The sequence below is a fragment of the Amblyomma americanum genome, chromosome 2 (genome assembly GCF_052857255.1).
Source record: "Amblyomma americanum isolate KBUSLIRL-KWMA chromosome 2, ASM5285725v1, whole genome shotgun sequence".
NCBI classification, from domain to species: domain Eukaryota; kingdom Metazoa; phylum Arthropoda; class Arachnida; order Ixodida; family Ixodidae; genus Amblyomma; species Amblyomma americanum.
In genome coordinates, this window is record NC_135498.1 from 141,356,071 (window position 1) to 141,366,248 (window position 10,178).

General features: G+C 46.9%; 1 long non-coding RNA gene across 1 annotated transcript; it reads right to left on the reverse strand.

Moving 5' to 3' along the window:
* Positions 1-2,608: 2,608 nt before the first annotated feature.
* On the reverse strand, positions 2,609-8,702 carry LOC144119124 (uncharacterized). The gene is made up of 2 exons (XR_013312269.1): positions 8,384-8,702; positions 2,609-3,087 (listed from the first exon to the last, which is right to left on the reverse strand). It is a non-coding gene; the product is annotated as an uncharacterized LOC144119124 (long non-coding RNA).
* Between the last annotated feature and the right edge of the window lie 1,476 nt (positions 8,703-10,178).

The following is a 10,178-nucleotide window of genomic DNA, read 5'->3' on the forward strand; positions in this document are numbered from 1 at the left end:
CGTTGCGTAGGACAGTGGCTCGAATCTAGGTTTTGCTCACACTTTTCTTGTTTTTTCTAAGTGTTTACAGAACGAAAATTATTCATCATTTACACCTGTAAGTTACCTTTTAGGTAGCATTCTGATGTGCTTTTGAGCCGGAATCGCCGTTTAAGCCAACGTCTTGCAAGACATTTTTCAACCGTATTCTTTTCTCGGCCCCTAGAATTATTTGGGCGCAAACCTATTAATCCTCCGCTGATGTGCATTACCTTTTGGTTAGATTTTGACATATTTTGAAAATAGATTTCCCGTTTAAAAACCTTTCACAGTAGCCGGAAGGCGAAACCGCACCATTACGCATGCGCAGAACACAAGATCACGCGTCGGCGAATGCCAGGTATTACCACCAACCATCGGATATTGCTTCACTGCTTGCAGCCCCCATACACGTGCAAAAAATGGCAGTGCATGTGATAGGTCGCATTTTTCCCAGTATTCCTCCTAGCACTTGAAGCTACTTGCCCCGCCATGGGTATGGGTCATTAAGCCTAAGGACATCAGCATCATCATCGTCGGCAGTCGAGCTTCTTGCACAGAGAAAAGCAAAAACTAAGAGGGTCGCACTCTCCGGCGCCTGCAGCCGACCCTTAGGCACCGTTTTCCTCTCCGCAGAGCAATGAACGAAAGGGCTCGCCCCCTCTGTGCTTCGCGCCAACAAATAATCACCACCTTTGCTCTCTCTCGCCTCTTTAACAGTTTCGCCACGCTGCATTTCCCGTTTTCATTTTTTTCTCTTTGAGGACGCGGACAGGACTATGCCTCGATTTCCGTAAAGGAGTCATTATCAGCTTTCGCTTAGTAAGGCACATTCCACCTTGGCGCAAATAAATTCTCATTGACAAAAGAGGAAATTAAGGAGACAACAGACAGGCGCCATTTTTTCTCCTTGTCTCTTTTGTCTATGTGAATTTATTTTCGACAAGGTGTATTTTCCAAGTTTCAAAATGCTAAACCAACTTGCCTTGGCAACGTGCCTTACTAAGCTATATTTCTATTACTGCAGGCTCTTCTTTCTGTGCGTCTACTCCCTGTACTACGCGCCAGCCTTTGGTGTGCTCCATTGTGAATGCCGCCTGCCAAGCAAGACGCTACGCCTATTGCCTTCGGATGGGAACAATTCCTCACGATGTAAGTCCACTACTTGGCGCAGTCAAGCCCTCCTGGGGACAAAAAAAAAAGTGCGCCTGTCCGTTGTCTCCATGTCTCTTTTGGCTATGTGAATTTATTTGCTCCAATGTGTATTTTCCAGCTTTCGCTTTTAAGGAAAAACAGTGGAACTAACGGCCGCACATAAATATGTACCAAACGCACCTTCCCAGCACAAACTGTCCTTTAAAAAGTTATCGTGCCGCAATGGCTCAAAACTGGAAGACCGTGTGAAACATCCGAAGATTTGATGAAACAGTTCTCGCAAAATTGTGCAGTTTTGGTGTTTCTAAACGTATTTTGGCAGGTATCTGCTAAGAAAAAAGTAGGCGAGCTGCAGGGCTCATGAAGCAGCGGTGGGTGCACACAGCACGTAAACTAGAAGTGGTTCATAGTGCAAAGATTAAAGCACCCAAAGCGGCAAGGGAAGCCGAGCGCTCTCTCAAGCGGGAAGTGAAGTGGCTGATGGCGGCAGCTCCTTAAAGCTGTGCAAGCCGCCAGAAAGGCCAACGGCGTTGCCCATGTCAAAGATCAAAATCCGACGATGGTAACGGCACGCCCAAAAGCCAAGGGTCCTGGAGCCTTATACATAAAGGATGCATTATCAATTTTTCATTTCGGGTCTATTTGGTCCTCTGGCATTGGTCACTGTACGGTGACGTAGCCGCGGCTTGCAAGTTCCCGCGCGAAGCAACCTTACCACTGGTTCGTTGACGCTCAGCGAGCAGAGAGCACCAATGCTATCGTCTACGTGGGGACCCGCTATCTTGTGATAATGCCGCCCCGCGGATGTGTCAAATGAGGTGAAAAATACGTTAGTTTTAATATTATTAGGTTTCACCTCCTAAAGCACCCTACCTATGAGGAACTTCGTAGCGGAGGTCCCCGGTAAATTTCGTTCATCTGGGGTTCTTTAAGGTGCACTGACACCGCACAGTACAAGGGCCTCTAAAATTTTGACTCCATCGAAATGCAACCGCCGTGGTCGGAATCGAACCCGCGTCTTCCTGGTCCGCAGCTAGCACCATAATTACTAAGCCATCGTGGAGGATAAAATGAATAACGGATCATTATAGAATATGGCCCCTGGCCCAGCCGCGTTTCTGTAGCATTTATAATCTGTCCTACATTGCACCACGCCTATTCAGAGGTTTCATTTCATGCTTGCATATACTTCCAGATGCAATATAAAGCGAATTTTCTTTACGGTAGACGACAGAAGGAAAGGATGAGATTTATGGGATGTGGTGTATACTTCTGTAAAGTATAGCCACTGAGGTTTCACAGATATAAAACCATTTCGTGCACTTTACACGTTTTTTACCCCTACACCATCAGAAAGTAATCATACCTTTCTTTGCGACACAGTCATGATCAGAAGAACAGGGGAAGCGTTCGAAAGTTTGTTTTCAAAGGCGAGTTAGAAATTTTATTCATTCAACGTTGTTACACTATGCTGTCTTCTTTGCAGCAGGTAGCGTTACTTTGTTGTTGCGTCGGCTAGACCAGGTCATTATGACATGAAACAGAGGCTACAAGTGCCTTTTAAATACACCCTGCATTGCGTACGCTTATGACGATGGGTGCTGTGAAATCCTATACTATTTCACATGGTGCACTGTGAGCGCCACCTTCGCGTAGGAACGGCGTGACGATCTTAGGCGAGAGCTCCGCCAGTCCCGTTCCAGGGCCTCCAGAATGTTGCGCTGCACGGTCGCTAGGGCGCCGCCTGCGGTTCACCCGCCGGCGCATACGGGGGCCTCGAGATACCGACGACGCCAAAGGTATTCCCGGCGACGTTGACCATCGTGTCGAGGATGTTGTTGGCCAAGTCGCTGAAGAGGTCGATGATGGTGCCCAGGCGGCCCTGCTCCCCTACTGTCGGATATGCCGTTGTCGCTGTTGGGAAGAGACGCGCGGAAATAAGCACGCCGGCATCCGCCTTGCATGCGGGAGGTGTGGGGTTCGATCCCCAGTGCCTCCGAAAACCCACTAGTGACACAATAGATACAAGCTTCCCCTGGCCTGGTGCTCCGATTATTGATGATGAAATGCTTGGGAATTGGGTCCCTAAACCAACTAAAATGCCTTGTGCCATGGTGCTCTTTGGCCATAGATGCCCTTGCGCCATAAAAATCCTCAGTCATAATCAGTTTTCTTTTCACTGCTTTTCGGGGACATTTTTAAGAGGTTTAATATTGTATTTTTGTTTATTGTCTCGATTGAAGCGCGGGGACACGATTTAAATAAAGCAAGAAAGTCAAAATCGTCAATACATTTTGCGAACTGTGAATCAAAGCATTTATGTGTTATTTACGTAATTGCGTACTATTAAACTGCATTTATGCAAGTGCATGCTTACTACTTGTATTGTATGAAGTTAATAATCATTTGAGACGGCTTCCTCTTCTATTACGTCACAGTTTATAAGAAAGAGAAAATTTGAGCTTAGGTTCTTGGCACGAAACCGGAGGAATGAATGAATACATTTATTTAGAAAAATGATGCACTTTGCTCACTTTGGCGAAGGTTTTTTCAAGCTGAGCAAAGGTCACGTGTATTTACCACATTTGAATTTACATCGCGTGCTTCAGATACTGCTTCAGACGCGACAGCAGAGTCCTCGTTGATTTCATTCTTTCCTAACAAGGCACTGAGGAAGCTCCATCCAATTTTCGTCCATTGCAGAAATTTGATGCCTTGCATTCTTGTGGTTCAGCCGCCTTTCGTTGGGCAGCAGAGGCGAATTCGTTGCTATGAAACAGAGTGCTGAAGCCGGAATATTATTTCTGCCTCTCTATTCACACTAGGGATGTCGATGAGGACGTCGAGACCAGTATGGACTCCATCATCACGGGCTGAAAGTAAAAGGTGGTGCGGTCTAGGATTATAAATTTGCATGAATAAGAATTAGCTCCACAGAAGCACCCGTGTATGTTTTGTTTTCATTTTCGTCCTTCCATATCGGCGCCCAATTCCAAGAACGAAGCCTCAGAAGTTTGCTCATGAAAACGGCTGCAGCGGTACTTGCATACCATTTTTGGCCTTCTTCTCTAACTTATAAAAGCTCTGTTTTCAACGAAAGTTACCTTCTTTTTTTACTAGAACGTGGTAATCAAACACTAAAGGCTCACTCTGATTTGTCCTCAGTCTCACTTAACCAACTCCAAAGCATCTCTATATGGTCACGCGGCATTTCGGTTTACCTGTGCGTATGTGAATGCCACTGTATTTGGAGTGGAAACCAATACTCCATCGTTGATGCAGTTATCAAGTTTATAAGGTCTGCGAAATCACGGCACTATTCTAATCATCCCTGCCATTTTAATTGATGGTGCCCGCTAAGGGTTTCGGAACATATCGGCAAGAGACAGTAATCGAATAGAGAAAGGGGACACAGCGCCCAGCAGAACATGATTATTTGGTTTCGAGATATCACGGTTTACGCAAAAAATCTCATCGATAAAAGAGTTTTCTTAATCTTCAAAACTTTAAGGTGTTCTACACCGTAGCTGGCATGATCTTCTGAGATTTCACACTGAAAGTGTTAGGCACAGAGGAAAGTACACGCGAGCTGGCGAGGCAAGGGCGTTGACCATAGCTCGTTTCGAGCTTCATACTATCTTCATACTAACCGTAGTGCACCATCGAGAAAAGACTCGCTGAAAGTATCAATTAAATGCGTGCCTTTACCTTATCCTCTCTTTCACTCTCATTCGTCAAGTAAGTTGCAACCAAATCCTGCGTGTTGCAAGTCGTACTAAGCGCTGCTGTACGTGCTCATTTGCTTAGGTTTCAAGGATGCACCAGCTTGCAGACTAAGCACCATCAGTCGTCATTCAGTGTTTCTGATGGATGCAGATGTAATTTCAATATCATGCAGTGAGTGTGGCTATTTTTATCCTTTTTTGTTGCATTTTTTCTGCCCCAATACATACGGCTAGTTTCTTTCATTCATAATGAAACAGCGCACACAAAAAAGATGAAGCACAAAATGATAGGAAAGATGGCTTCCTATTTTTAGTGCGCACTGTTTGAAGCTGAACCAATTCCAACTGGCTCAGCGTTCGACGTTACTCAGGTTCCATAGCGCAAAAAGCAGTGTGAGGACCAAACACAAGCGCTAAATTCCACTTTGTGGCGTGTCCCAGCTTTTTGCGCTATGGAACCTCATATGAATTACCCACTAGTCCGAGCAATCACCCTTTGACTTTAGTGAGATTGCATTATCTCTTTAGAAGCTCAAAAAATTCAGACGTGAATGATTCAACTTTCCTCTTCTAATACGTTTGCGGGCCATCGTTTTCTTGCAGCACTTCTCGCAATCTAACGCAAGTTGACTCGGAGACCTACCTGTCACTTGTCTGCATTGAAGAAATATGATATATCATTTGATCAAGCAAAACACTTCCAGAAGCACTGGATGACTTTCTGCACTTTACGTACTTACGGTGGCCAGCTTACCGCCTCTGGCTAGGTATACTGAAGCCATGTTTCATCGTACTTAAGTGCGGCGGTAGTGGTTTTTCGGTACATTGATGAAATATTAGAGCACCGCCTGAGAGCCCAACCGTTTCACACGATGGAGGGCCAGAGCAGCGTTCTTGGCGAAGTTCAAGGAAATACAAATTTATGCGAGCTTACCGCCACTCGGCCAAGCTGGCACAAGAAGCTCAACGTCGGCTTTTGGCAGAGCCCAGCTCATGAAAGCCAGGCGCATGCCAGCTGCCGCTCGTACATATCATTTTCGAGTTGCTCCAAGAAAGTATCGGATCTTGAGAAGAGAAGTGATTTGGGTTTGATGCTAAGACATATTCGCAAAGAACATAGCGCAGAGACAGAAACGAACGCGTAGCGCTCGTTCTGTTCATGTCACTGTTCTCCCCTTTTTGTCTTAGCACTACCTTTGCGAGTATTAGAATGTTGTTTGAAGACTACCTTTTTTTTCGGTGACGTAACATCGTAAGAACACTTGCTTTTCAGCTTATTTTCTTTCGAGATATTAAACTCTCTTCAGTGATCACTGCATACTCTAGTCAGTTAACTCCGGCCACCTCAACTGAAGACAACTTTTGGACACCAAATTAGTCACGCAGTCCTCGGATCGACGTAAACTGACTACACCTCACGCTGAAATTAAGCGTATTAATAGAAACTGCTCACAGAGGTTGACTTCATTGAATCTTCTTAAAATTTTCCTCAATCTTCCAGCATGACGGCAAGGCCATCCACACCATTGCCACTCTACGCACGTATGGTACGGCCTATCTATGGACATTGCAATTGAGTTGCGCGTGGACGACACCATCCACCTCGTCGCGGCCCTGGCCATGAGTCGAATTGCAGTATGGCCTGCCATACTGCAATATTTATCGCACCGCCGAGACCAGGATCGATATCCTTATCCGTACCCTCTTTAAAACACCACTGGGCCTCCCCATGTGTACATCCACCACTAGACTGCTTGCAGTTGGGATTCACAACACGTTTGTGGAAATCCAAGAGGCTGTTCGAAACTCCCAACAGACTCGTCTTCTCACCACCTCAGCGGGTAGGCCCATCCTTTAAAGGATAGGTGACCCGCAAGCCACCAGGACCATGGCCCTGACCAGAGTTATTCCCAATGCTTTCCGCTCACACCTTTACATAGACCCTATCCCTCGCCTTGTATGAACCACGAGTCACAGGCCCCGCGCCATCAGGCCCGTCTTCGCAGCCTCCGCAGGCAATACGGTCAAGACACCTCGGCTATGTATGTGGATGTGGCTTCCTATGCAGAGCTCCTTCAGTTATGCTTGCGCGGCTCTCAATCAGGCCCACATCCGTTATCTTGGAGCGTCCTTCACGGCACCGGATCAGGCGGCCGCATAAGCCATTGCAATAGTCATGACCATCAAAATGAGCGACCCCCAATACAACGGCACCCATATTTTTACAGACTCCCAATCCGCCTTTAGAGCCTATACGAGTGTACGTCTCCCACGCACGACTGTCCGCGTTCTGGGCGGCCATCTCCAGTATGATCATGTCATCACCTGGGTCCCAGGACATGCAGGGCACACCGACTCTACTCTCTACCCGCTCTCAACCCTTTTTAAATCCGCCTAGATACCCTCCGCCTAAATAGGCGTCTCTACCCCCAGCCACGTAAGAAACTTCCCCGGAAGGCTCCTACACCTAAGACGCATCCAAATACCTACTTTCCCCAATCTCCACAACTTACAGCGCATTCACCCAACATCACACACAGATACATGTCCTTGGTGTGGCGAAATTTCACATTCACGCACATTACATGGACATGCTCAGCTAAACCGAACCACTTAAAGCCGCACAACGTGGCGCTGCAGCAGTGGGAAGTGACGTTGGTCAGCGGCACTCTGGAAGACCAGAAGGCGCTAGTTGCCATCGAAGAAGCGTCCACGGAAGCCACTGGAGTCTTGGACTGAGGACCTCACTGACAATCCGCTCCGCTCTCCTTTTTTTACAAATAAATTTTGATTCTCTCCCGCGCACGCCATCTGTAGTTGCGCTTAAATCTCAGTATACGAGCCTTTTCTTTGTTTGGCAGCATCGAAAATCCGGGACTACAAAACATTTTTGGACATCCGCCATATCTAAACGCAAAGGCTGGAGCTGAATCTGTACACCGACCTCTGGCTGACCACCCGAAAGCTTAATTACTAAGCCCCTACGGCAGGTCGCGTGATGCAGCGCTCAGATCTGAAAAGGAAACGCTAAAAAACGCTTCGTTCTATTGCTAGGATGCGCAAAAAACAAGTTATCTTGTGCAACATTCTTCAAACATACCCGAAGATTCTGATCAAGCGAATTTATAAACCGGAAGTTGTTTATAAACGCAGTTCTATTGTATATCTTAAGATTGCACTGCAAAAATCAATATATCCGCAGGTCTCTATTCTGGGCAGTTGTAGTTTTCTGCTATTTATTGCCAAGAATGCACACCATTGGTTTTCTATCGCCGCCTTAGCTACTCGGTGCGAGCCTTGGACTCACTTTAAAAGCAAGATTTCGCTATGCATAGGCAGGTGAGGCTTTAATATATTCTATAGCAGTATGTAACTATATTCCGCAGTTGGCTCACAATTAACAGTGCTGTCCAAGAAAGGTGGATTTGTTAGTGAGTAGCGCCGCACACTACCATCTACAGCCCACGTGTAGGCAGGGTGCTTACCCGTTAGAAGAACAGATGCAGCTAGGATGCACTGTAAAACAGTTTTCATCTTGATTTTTGCTAGATGCGAACGACGATGACCAGACGTGCTCTAGCTGACAGCTTACACTCGGAGGTTGCCACGAGTGCCTTTTTTCGTTTAACTATGGCGAAAAATATGAGCAGACTGATATCTTCCAGTCTGTGAACACGTGACTATTGAGCTGCAATATCCGCCCAGCAATGCGTGCCACTGTGTGCGATGAATGAAAAGCCCTGGCGTGCACGAAGACACGTGTACCGTGGACTCTGAAAGCCTGAGGGAAAAGTTGAAGCACGGTATCCGGTCGGGAGTGAAAGCACCAGACTGCACCTGTTTCGAGACCACCGCGCTGTGGTGAACACGAGATTTTTTCTGTTTTTACTCATTTTTGTGGTACACGTAGTGAGAATGAAAGAACAAAAAATGATTTCCTGGCCGCATGACCACTTTCAAGCAACTTGCGTCAGGCACCAGTAACCGCCGGAAAGACCTGGATGTAGACTAGGACTCCGCGTGACAGGATGTAGGTTGATAGCCCGATAGTCCCGGCTTGTGCGCAGCCTCTCACCGCAGGAAACGTCAGAGCAGTAAGTACTGATTCGCCGAACTCGTTCCTCTTAAAAGCGAGGCTATCAAACGTCTCATGCTCAGGTGCGGCTCGAAAGCACGCTAGTACAGAAAATGTCGAACTAAAATAAAATTGTGACGACACCCCGCCAGAACAACGCACTAGGTCCAGACCCGATAAAGAGCCCGAAACAAATCCCCCCCCCCCCTCCCTTACCCCATTAAACTTTATTTCAGGTACCGTGATTTAACGGTGGGACATGATTCATTGGCAGAAAAACAATGAGATGATGTGAGGTGTGCATGAAGTCCACAAAAAAAAAACACGACCCAGGCTTGTCTAAACAAGGCTGCTGAGGGTGTTTTTCATTTAAGGCAGGAAATGGTGCAAGCTGTTATGACGTCAAAAGTAATGCAGCTGTTCGATGTTGAAAACGTAGGCTCATATCCTAAGCCTGAAAAATATGAGGTCAGCCTTCCAAAACTGTCAACTGTACGCTGTGTGCGCTGGCGACCTTAAACTTGCGGCTGGGTTCAGTACAAGCCGGTAATATGTGCTGTCATGGACAAAAGTATGCGAGAGGAGGGTTCACGGTAAAAAAATTATTTCTGCGTGGTCTGGCCAAGGCGATCAAAGACATGTGTGTTCTATCCGCTAGAACATGTTCCACACGTCTGGCTAGCGAAGCAACCTCAACACCGAAATAAATTTGTTTTGGCGAATTAAGGCCCATTCACACTTACAAGCCGCAAAGGGCATGCGACCAGGCAATAGCTCGGCAACACTATTGTTCACACTTGCAAGCGGGACCTGCGGGTCGCCTTCTCGTTAGATTCTCGTTTGAAGCGAAAAATCTCCGTAATGACATTGCGCGCTTTCGAGAGTTTCGTCTGCTTTTGTAGCGTCTCCTGCACTCACGCTCGGTCCTCAAAAGTGCTATTCGCAATGGGCTACGCCGGCCTGAGCGAAGAGGAGGATGTCGCCGCTGTTTTGAGGTGCACCGCGTAAGTACAAGCGTCATGATGAGAGGGGCACGCTTCTCAGGGCCGGCCTGCCATCCGGTATGCCGACCACCGGCGTCAGGAAGATGCGCTAAATTTGGTTTCTTCTCGTTCATATCAAGCTCTGGAGTAGCGGAATGCCAAAAATGAATCATATTTGTGCATCGTTGGCCAATGCCAAGTTGGTGGTGCAAGTGATAACTG